The sequence below is a fragment of the Juglans regia genome, chromosome 16, assembly GCF_001411555.2.
Source record: "Juglans regia cultivar Chandler chromosome 16, Walnut 2.0, whole genome shotgun sequence".
Taxonomy (NCBI): Eukaryota; Viridiplantae; Streptophyta; class Magnoliopsida; order Fagales; family Juglandaceae; genus Juglans; species Juglans regia.
Window position 1 is genome coordinate 7,612,049 of NC_049916.1, and position 11,871 is coordinate 7,623,919.

Below are 11,871 nucleotides of genomic sequence, written 5' to 3' on the forward strand. Positions count from 1 at the left end.
GAAGTTGAATAAGTCGAAGTTTCCCTAAAGTCTTCTAGTTGTTTCCTTTTATTTGATCCATCTTTCTGCGTGCTCCTAGGGAGTGGTGAATATTGACCACCTTTCCCTTGCGTGTCTAACATCTTTATTTCCTTTCTGCTTTTTTCCTTCTCCTCCTATCATTTCTTGACTTTTCTTTTGACATCCTCCATCTCCTTGTCCCCCTTTGCTCTCTCTCTCTCCGCCTAGTGGTGGGCTTAGGTGGGCTAGGTCTGGTCTTGGGCTTGAATATTTTATCCCAAGTGGTGCTCGCGTGTATGTTATTTCTAAGAAATCAATTCTGATGGATACAAACTTGGATGTTCGAGTGGTGCCCGAGTGGGGCAATATATTCGGTGTCTCACGCTGTAGGAGCCAATTTTATAAATGAAACTCACATAAATTCAGAGAGAGACAAACCATAGTGTTTTAGCCGCTGTAGGCAATCTTTGCTTGACTGGAATTGACGACCGCTAGTTGATGTTCATTCTCTTGCTTGTTCTTCTTTTTTTTTTTTTTTTTTTTTATTCTTGTCTTTCTTTTATTCCTGCTCTCCCTCTTTTTCCTTTTTTATTTTGAGACGCTCATGGTAGAGGAAGCAGTTGCCCGCCCCTAGGGGCACCAAGTGAGATCTCGGGCTGAGGAGGTGGTTGTCGGAGTGAGAGGTGGCTGCCACTAAGTTGCTAATGCATTGGCTGAGTGCATGGCCATGGTGCATATGGCTGCTTGTTTGCCCGCGTGCAGTGGCTGGGACGTGCACTGGTCAAGGAGTTTGGCCGACAAGTTACTGGACAGCTTGCTTGGGTGAGGAAGAGATACCACAGATGAGGAGTTTGGCCGACAAGTTGCCGGGCAGCTTGGGTAAGGAGTTATGTTGACTCATAGTTGAGGAGTTTGGTTGATGAAGGTGAATTCGTGGGCGAGGAGTTTAGTAGCGAGTGGACGAGGAGTCAAAGGCCGTGGTGTATGGCTGAGGAGTTTTTTTGGCTGAGTGGCTTGTTGGTGACAAGATGTCGTTCGTGGTGGTCAGAAACCACCATGGTGCCTTCAGAAGATGTTGGGGGCGCTGGGTGCATTACCGAGGGGACTGACTGGGTAAGCCGAGGTGGTTAGCAATCACCCACCATCGATCCAGCAGAAAACGCTGGGTCCAAGTGGTGAATGCTGGCAGGAGTAAGGGGCTCACGGCGGTCTATCGTGGCCCTGGAGTGAACTAACAAATGCGCGACCAGTGGCCTCATTTGCCCGTCGTGAGCCTTGGCACTCCAACGACACCCTGGCGGGGACAAAAGATGCCGGTAGCCATGGTGGCGGTGGATGTGATGCCCGCCAGCTCATGTTGGTCACGGGGGAGGCCTCGCTAGGTGCGTGCTGCTTGCACTCGTTGTCTGCAATGTCGATCCGTGTGGGCACTCTTGCAGGGATAAAAAATGTCACTGGTCCAAGTGGTGACCACCTACTTATGAAGGGGGGCCCACGACTGCCTATCGTGGGCCTGTAGTGGATGCTGCGTGCATGGCCAGTGGCCACCTTTTGCCCACCTTGCGTCCGGGCGCACTGGTGACACCCTAGTAGGGACAAAGGATGTCGATGGCCTAAGTGGTTACTGCCTACATTCTTGCCGTGTCATGTTTGAACTGGGCCAAGGAGACCTCAACCATGTGTAGTCCTATGCACATGGCTGGCGCGACAAAGTTGCTGTCGTGGGGGGTGGTCTAGGACCACCCCTGAGTTGGTAGAAGACTCTAGTGGTCATGGTAGTTGCAAACTGCATTGGGAGGGGGGTCGTGGCTCGTGCATGGCACTGGACGTGCATGGTGTCACATGGCACTGTGCACTTAAGTGCACAGTGCTTGCCCATAGTGCACAAGCACGCATTGAGTGTATTTTTGTGCACAGTATTTTTACTATACACTTAAATACACAGTGCATTAGAATTACCAGGAGCCGCAAGCACTCACTGCCCAAGTAGCCGAGGAGTTTGGACTCCTGGCCTTACATATTGGGTGCATAAAGAGCCCTCGACTGCAGTGTACTTAATCGTCTTGGCGAGAAAAAATTTTCTCACCTGCTTTTCTGCAACAATGTTTTTCATAAAAATAAAGCTGAAAGGTTGAGAAAATTTTATCCAGTCGTACGGTGACCATTTAGTACGTAGGAAATTCTTCTTTCTCTCGCTTTTGGTGTAGAAATAAATTGATCCCATATACGACAACAACTGTTAATGCCTAAAATCGTACAACGGGCCGGAATGAGGGAAATGTTTAATAATTTCATATACTAGTATGTGAAAACTATATATGAAATAGATATATATTATGATATTATGTATGTATTAATAACTTTTGTAGACATATAATATATTGTTATTATGGATAAATATCAACTAGATAGATATTAATTATTTATAAATCTTAAAATCTTATAATTCAATAGAGGTTTTACTTATTAGTTGTACAAATTCAATATTAGATTTTTTTTATTTTTTATTTATCTAATTTTTAATTATCTAATCTTATTCAAAACATAAAAAAATAAACAACTCGAGCTTGAGCTCGAACAAAGAATAAATAAAAATCTCAAACACGGGCTTGAGTATTTTGAGTCGAGTTGAGCTTGGCAAGCCAAAGATCAACTCGGCTCGGCTCGATTATAGCCCTACTCATTGTACAATGGATATCTTGAATATATTTGGTGGAAAATCTATTTCGCTAGAGCCTCTTTCGAGAGGTTAAAGAAGTTGAAGAAGTTGAAGTCCCTCTAAAGTCGTCTAGCTGTTTCCTTTTATCTGACTCCTCTTTCTGCGTGCTCCTAGAGAGTAGTGAAGATTGACCGCCTTTTCCTTGCGTGTCTGACATCTTCCTTTCCTTTCCGCTTTTTTCCTTCCACTCCTATCCTTTCCTAGCTTTTCTTTTGACATCCTCCCTCTCATTATCCCCTCCTTGTCCCCCCCCCCCCCCCTTCTCTCTCTCTCTCTCCTACTTTTGGCCTTTAGGTGGGTTAGGCCTTGTCTTGGGTTTGGATATTTTATCCCCTTCACATATAGTATGGTTTATGTGGGTATAAATACTTAGAATATCTAAATAATTGTAAAATTATATATGAAAAGCCAACAAAGGAGGAGAATTAAGTGAAATATATTTAGATTATTGCTGATGTCTATTAAAAGAAATACTATTAGTAAGTCTTTTAACTATCATCCTTATAGCTTTTAATTGCTCTCTCCTCTCTAAGGTTCTCCTTAGTAGAGGTTGTCTTCTGTCTTAAGTTTAGGTTCACGGTCCTGCTAATGGTGTAGGTCTTGATTCTACTTTTTTTGGGCAGAAGATCGCACGTTAAGGTCAACTACAGTAGAAGTGATTATGGAAGATAAATCTGAGCAAGAGGAGGAGATTCATGTAGAAACAAATCTATAAGAAAATACTATAACCAAGGGCGAGAAGTGTTTGATTATCAAACTTCTAACAGATTGACACTACAATAGGCAAGCGCTTAAGCAAATGTTGTGGAAGATATGGAGACCGGTGAAGAAGACTCTTTTCAAGGACTTGGGACCAAAGCTGACTCTGGTGGAGTTTGAAGATCATAGAGACAAAGAACGTGTCAAACATGAAGGACCTTGAACTTTTGATAAACATTTATTACTGATGAAGGAACTTGAATGGGATTTGCATCTCACTAAGATAAGATTAACGAACGCCTCTTTCTAGGTAACTTTGTATGATTGGCCATTGAATACAATGAATGAATATGTGGGGAAGTTGATTGAGATGCAATCAAGATAGTGGAAGAGATTTACATAAAAAATAGGGATGTGGCTTGGGGGGAGTTTCTAAGAATCAGAGTTTGCATAGATATAATACAACCACTCTTGCGTGGTCAGAGAATCAACCTGGGGTCATCTGGCTCATGCCGGGTTAGATTAGTCTATAAATGGCTCCCAAATTTCTGTTATTATTATGGAAAGCTAGGTCATAGCCATCAGAATTGTGTTCCATGGCAGAGCAAAAAGGAACACTTTGAGGAAGATGGATTCCCGTATAGACAATGGATGTGATATGGTGGAGTAGCAGGGAGGGAATGAGAATGCCGCAACCAAAAGGCGGAGGCTGATTGGGATTTCTCTCAGATCAGGTCACCAACGATTGATAGGAGTTATGCATGATCATTTGCAAGAAAATGGGTGAATCAAATTGTCAACCTAGAGATGCAGAGATTCTGGATGTGATGGAGGATGATTACCAAAATAGGAATGGTAAGTTACAAGAAAGAGAGGAAGAAATTATAAGTGAAAGAAGGTAACAAAATCTAAAGGAGATCATAAAATCCGGGCTTGCACAAGGAAAGAAGAAGGATGTTATGGTTATGAATGGAGAGATGGCAAATAAGTGTGTGGAAGAGTTGACCAAAAAGAATGATTTGGCGTTCACACAAAATAATTATGTGATTTTTGGACAGAAGATACGAACTGGGCTTTAGAGGAGGGCTTGTTAGCCCAAATACTCAATAAGGCCTTACCCACTAGGGGAAGCGGTGGATGCAAATTAGGAAAGAAGCAATGGCACAGGTTCAACAGAAGACAAAAGCTCAGAAACATAAGAGAGATGTGGAAGGGAAGGAAGATGGTTCTGATAGTTATTCGAGAAGATGTCATAAATAGAGGAAGCTGGAGAATTATGAGGTGGAAGATACTCAGAATAGATTGGTGGAGGCTGGTTCCTAGCCTCGCCAGGAGCAATAAAAATCTCAAGTTGGAATTCTCATGTACTTGGGAACCCATAGGAAATTCATGCACTTCAGGACTTAGTCAGGAAGGAAGATCCTAAAGTTTTGTTCTTACAAGAGACAAAGATGAAGTCGAGAAAAATGGAGCAGTGGAAACTTAGATTGGGGTTTGAATGTTGCTTGGCAGTGGAGTGCGAAGGAAGGAGCGGTGGGTTAGCATTACTGTGGAAGAAGGAGATTCTGATGACAATAAAATTTTTTACAAAATTCCACATTGATGCTCTATTAAAGGAGGAGGGAGTTCCTGATAACGAATGGCACTTAACCAGTATTTATGGACACCTAGAAACAACAAGAAGGAACAAAACTTGGAGGCTAATAAGATCATTAAAAGGGACTGGGGATCATGCGTGGCTAGTGTTTGGTGATTTTAACGAGATTTTGACAGACATGAACATATGAGAGGAAGAGCAAGACTAAGGAGACATATGGCTGAATATAGATCATTGGTGGATGATTGTAAACTATAAGATATGGGACACATGAGACTTAAATGTACCAGGTGTAATAGAAGATGGCTGTAGTATAGCATCAGTGAACAACTGGATAGATTTTTGGCTAACACTATGTGGTGTAATCTATTCCTGATGGCAAAGGTAGTACATCATACATCAACACACTCGAGTCATATTCCAATTGTATTGCATTTAAGTGTTGATATGAATGAAAGAAATGGGATGAGCTTAGACTCATGAAAGGATGAACTAGACACTACATACACGGGGGAAGTGATGGCTATGATGTAAGGGTTTAGCAATAAGTTGGAAGAGTGGAACAGGAAGAATTTTGGGCAAGTCCAAAAGCAGATCTAGCAATCAAGGAAAAGACTCCAACTAATTCAGGATTGTGACCCTTAATGCTTACTGATGAAAGAACAATAGTCTGTTCGAATATAACTACAAAGCTGGCCGAAGACGTAATAAATAATGTGGAGAGAAAGATCAAAAGCTATGCGGCTTAAGGAAGGGGACCAAAACAAAAAATACTTTCACACTAAAGCTTCCCATAAGAGGAGGAAAAATCTGATAATAGGTGTAAAACATGATCAAGGAGGATGGCAAGAAAGGGAGGGAAGAGATACGATGGTTGTGGAGTATTTTTAATCCCTCTTTACATCTCCAAGTCAAAGTGGGGAGTTAGAGTTTTTGGAAGGTTTAGCAGGGAGGATAATAGAAGGCATGAATAATGAGCTTACAAAAGAGTTCACAAAAGAAGAGGTCAATGTGGCGTTGAACCAAATGAACCCAACAAAATCACTAGGACTAGATGGAATGACACCTATATTTTTTCAAACGTACTGGCATATAGTGGCAAGTCTGTCTCTTTAGCTGTATTACTGGCATTGAAAGGTGGTAAGTTCTCCAGCTCCCTTAATCATACTTTCATTACTTTGATCCCAGAAAAGAAAAATTATGAGTGAGTGGCAGATTTTAGGCCAATCATTCTATATAATGTTGTGTACAAGTTGATATCAAAGGTACTAGCAAACAGACTGAATCATGTTCTCCTATCAGTTATTCTAGTTCCCAGATTGATTTTGTACTAGGAAGGTTAATAATTGACAATATTCTTGTAGCTTATGAAATAATTCATTTTCTAAGACAGAAAAGGGTTGGAAAGGCTAGCTATATGTCTTTGAAACTCGATATGAGTAAGGCCTATGATAGAATTGAGTAGGTTTTTTAAACTAGTTATGCAAAAGATGGGTTTTCAGGCCAAATGGATTGGGATCATCATGCTGTGTAAAATCTATGTCCTTTTTTATTCTGATAATTGGGGAACCAAAGGGTCTATTGATACCAACTAGAGGGTTAAGGCAGAGAAATCTTTTATTTCTATACATGTTCTTATTGTGCACTGAAGAGCTAATAGCACTTTTAGAAAAAGGTGAGGCTGATAAACATATCTATCTATAGAATCAACGTATGTGAGGGGCACCGAAAGTTAATCATCTATTATTTGCAGATAATAGTGTTTTGTTCTGCAAAGTAGATGTGCAAGAAAATACGAAGGTGCAAGAATTGCTAGAAAAGTATGAAAAGGCTTTAGGTTAGAAGATCAATAGTGACAACCTTCTATAGTTTTCAGCTGAAATGTTAATACTAAGCTGCATGAGGAATTCTTCAACAACACGAGATATATTTAGGCTTAACTTATGTGGTAGGCAGGTCGAAAAACAAAGCCTTCTCAGATATAAAATATAAGGTGTGGCTGGAACTCCAAAGATGGAAGGAGAAATTGCTGTCACAAGGGGGAAATGAAGTACTTATCAAGGCAGTTGCTCTATCGGTTCCAACCTATTTAATGAGTTGTTTCAAGTTGCCGAGCAACCTATGCACTGATTTAGAATCCATGATTTCAAGATTTTGGTGGGAACAAAACAACATGAACATAAGATACACTGGGTGGCAGATTAATAACTTTGTTGATTCCATTACTAAGAGCACTAGTAGTTGACACAACAAAGTTTGGTCAAAATTTGACTAGAGAATTCATTTTTATAAATTTTGCCTAGCCACTTTTCAACAACACCAAATAACTGACTCTTCAAATCTATCACTAATCTATTAAAATATTAATTTTGACATTTTCATTTATTCTAATTCTAATTGTAATTTGAATATTTATTCGTTATTAAAAAAATACACATTAATTTTTTAACATTGATATTAGATTTTAAAAGAAAAAATTGGCATAAACTAATCATAATATTGCAGAACTAGAACTTGAAGCACTTTACCAAGATGATGCTTTTGGGACGAAGAGGAATTTTCTAGAGTTATGAGCTTGCGCAAAATGAATAGCACGCAGGAGAGGAAATTTTTTATGCCAAAATAATATTTGGCTAGCAACTTAGACTCAACAAATTTGGCTAGAGAAAATGATCAAAGTTAAAAGTACTGTAACTTTGTTGAATCCACTACAATGAGTTTTTATGCAATCGAGTTAAGCTTTGGCTAAAGTATAACTTTGTTGAGTCCACTACTAGTGCTCTTGCCTCCTATAACCATATTTTCTACAAAATGTAAAACTTTAAGTTTAATTACATTTCCACCCTTTAGTATGCAAGCTATGGTAGAATGGTTTTTGCCTAGTATGTTACGTGGGCTTTGTGTTAAATTGGTTTTGTGTTCTAAATAGGGGTGGCCTGGTTATACTTGGTTACAAAAGCTGTTAAAATATTATAAGTGGGCTTGGACTCACATGGGCCTTATTTACAAGTTGTGCTTCATTTTATTGTAATTCAGATTCTATATTATTCTAAGTTGGACTTAGTTTTACTTGAATAATTATGTTAGTCCAAAATCTTTATTTATAGAAACTTTATTTTTTTCTATAAAAAATAATTAAGGATTTAAATTACAAATAAGTATTAACGTTACAATTAGATTTCAATAATAAATAGTAAATGTTTAATCTTTATTTTTTTTAAACACTTTTAAGTTCAATAACTATTGTATGAAACGAATTCCTAGTGTTTACAGTAATAGATTTCGATATACTTATGCTTTTAAAGTTGTAAATTACTTAAATGATATTAGTATTTATTAGATTTCTTGTAAGAGTGAATAGTTATGTTAATTATAGGAAAAAAAACCTATTTTAAGAATCAACTTATTTTAATAGAATTGAATATAGCCCAAGAATGCTATTAAATTATAATTTGAAAGTGAAAATATGTTATTAATTTTTTAAATAATTTAAGATATCACCATTCATTAATTTTTTTATTAAACAAAATATTTATTTGATTATTTTTCAGCAGTATGAATTTTATTAAGTGAGATATTAGGCCATGTTTTCCTAAACAGATTTAGTGACGTTTAATACTCCGTGTAGGTAATGAGCTAGAAAGTGAGATTTAGGAAGCAACGAAGCGAGGTACGTAACTTGATCATAAATTAGGAGTAGCACATTATTTAGTGAGATAGATTTTTATTAAAGCCAACTCTTGAAAGTCGGTGTTTATGTATCTCGCATGTCCCGATTTATGCAAACATGTCATTCAACATAGCACATGATCATGTTCTTTCGCATCATGTTCAGATTTAATAATTATAATTATGTACGTAGGGGTGTTCATCCGGGTTCCAACCCGGGAACCCGGGTAAACCCAGACCGGGACCCAGGTTTCAAACCCGGGCCGAGTTGGTCCGGGTCAGACCTGGGCCGGAACCCATGTGAATCCGGGTTCCGGGTTGAACTCGGAATTTTTTTTTTTTAATTTTTACAAAAGCTTTTTTATTATTAATTAGACTTCAAATATTTTGTCTCTATTTAGAATTTCAAATCATATTCTTAATAGAAAACCAATATAATCTTTTAGTCTTACTTCTTAATACAACATAAACCTATAAACAATTAATTAACTTTTTCACTAAATGTATGTAAAAATAAAAAAATCAATATTCATCATGTAAAATGCATGCAACATATAAGATGCAATCAACTACATATTAAATTGTTTGAACTAATTTGCTAAGAATATTACAAAATACATACATTGCTTTAATCAAACTCTAATACACAACAAATTGTTTGCAAAAAATCAAAAATTTTTCTAACAATTAGCTCTTCTTCCAACAATCACAGGATAGCTCTCTTGGCTAATCAGAAACTAGTATTTGATGTTGTTGCATGCCATATGGGAAAGGAGCATTTGTTACAACCTGTACAAACTAGAAGCAATATAAATAGGTGTACATAAACCTGACAAAAATAAAACTCTAAAAATCTGGATAGAACCACAATGACAATGACATCTCAATTTCATGCATGAATGGATTATCAATCAAACCTCTATCAAGTCCATTTTCCTTCAACCCCACCACTGTCTCCATCATGATTAATTAGAAGGCTTTGAGCATTTGGTGCTAACAACTCTAAATGCTGAGCTCAATCCCAACTAGATGCCATAAGAGGGAAAAAAAAACCTCCTTCCTTTCAATTGCAATCAGCCCTTAATTTATTGCAGCCTGGTTCAAACAACCACTATATATGGTCACCTATATAGTACATACTTACAAGAATCATCTATATATGGTCACCACTATATATATACTCCTGTATTTGCTTGACCTTTATATATTCAAACCCTCGATCCCATACAGTTCAGTGGAAAAGAAACTCAGCTAGCTATAAGGCAACCCAAAAGCCACATATATATAGGGTAGTTTGTTGTGAAAAATGATCTTTTTTACTTCTTATTAAACCTAGCTATGACAATGATGATCATTCGGTATAGAGCTAGTTCTATGAAAAAGGAAAAGAGTTTCACATAAAGAAACATCCTAGAAGATTAAAAAGAGAAGAAAAAGGAATGTTGGAAGTGTCAAACGATTATTGAATTTGGAAATCAACTAAAGAAAAGGAGGAAACATCTTTCATCAACTCCTCCAAGTCCCATTCCCCCATTCTAAGCTCTTGATCTACTTCCCAACAGTTTCCATACCATCTTTAGACGATGATGAGTCATGCAAAGAGAAATACAAACAAGCAAAGCCAAACCCAGAAATCTAATGGAGGTCCAGTACTCTACTGAACAACAAATAAAAGATATACAAAACAACACAAATCCAAAAGGAAAAGCAGAGGCTTAGAGCCCACAAGCCACGGAAACCAACGCCATTAACTCTGATTATCAACCAATACAGAATCCATAAACAACCCAAACCATTATCAACTAATTGATTACCCCATCCATTCCTCATGCACATAATCATAGTTGCACAGAGAGAGAGAGAGAGAGAGAGGGAGAGAGAGAGAGAACCCAAACAAGTGAACAATGCCCTAGAGGGAAAGGCCGACGGCGATAGAGATATAGCGACCGAGATGTGGCGACGACGAGCGGCGACAGTGATAGGGTCACGACTCACGGGGTCACGATGATGGAGGCAGGGACTTAGGGTTTCTGTGTTTTCTCTAGCTGTAGCGTAACGAGAGAGAGAGAGAGAGAGAGAGAGAGAGAGAGAGAGAGAGAGAGGGGGAGGGGGTGTATAACCGGTATCAAAACGGCGTCATTTTGATACCGGTTTTTATTAAACAAAAAAAGATCCGGGTTGATCCGAGTTTTTCAACCTGGGTTTCGTACCGAGCTGGGAAAAATTCCGGCCTGGATGAATATTCTTATATGTACGTATTATGTCATGCATCTCACGCTGCATAAGACATATAAGGTTTCTTAAGTTCAAATGCAAAATAAGATCAAAACAGTTTGATCAGATGACCATTCAGATTTATAGTACCAATGTAGTTTCAGAGTGGATGTGCAAGCCACATATTCAAGCATGGTCCACCATAGTATGCCAGAAAACTACCTCAGCGGCTCTTCTTACTGCTGCAGGATGTGGGGCCGGTGCACAACTTTACACACATGGTTAAGTGTTGGCCAGTCAGATAGATCAAATCAGTCAGTTAATTTAGATAAATCAAGACACATCATGCATAACATAAGCGTCAGTATATTCAGTCATGATTTTAAGCTTTCAGCATGAAAATTTTATGAAATAAAAACCTTACGTTTATTATGTTTATGTTGTGATGAGTTTCTTACTAAGTTCTCAACTCATTTTAGTTTTATTTTATGTTTTTAAACCATCCAAGTGAGGATGATGATCAGTGTGAGCAGGTGGGCTAGGCTTAGACGGAGCAGTTGGGTTTAGTTTCAGTCATTAATTCTTTAATTAGTTTGATTTATTTAATTATAAAATCCCTTGTCTGGCTATATTTATGTAAGTACGTGACATTCCTAACCTTAAGGAAGAGGGTGTTACAAATATGGTATCAGAGTCTAGGTCGAGAGGTTCTGCAGACTCTTTGAAAAGAAAAATAATATTTTATTAATTATAGGATAAAGTCACCAAGGATGCTCTTTGCCCGCTCGAGAGTTATTAGGGATATTTCAGATAAAGATAAGCTTCTTATTAGCTCTCAATAGATAGCACTTTGACGTTGTTGTTGTTCTCACAATTGTTATTATTATTGTTTTTATCGAAATACTAGTTAATAGTTACCTTAGAATATGATGCCTAACTCTAGGAAATCTCATGTAGCATGGATGTTTAGAAC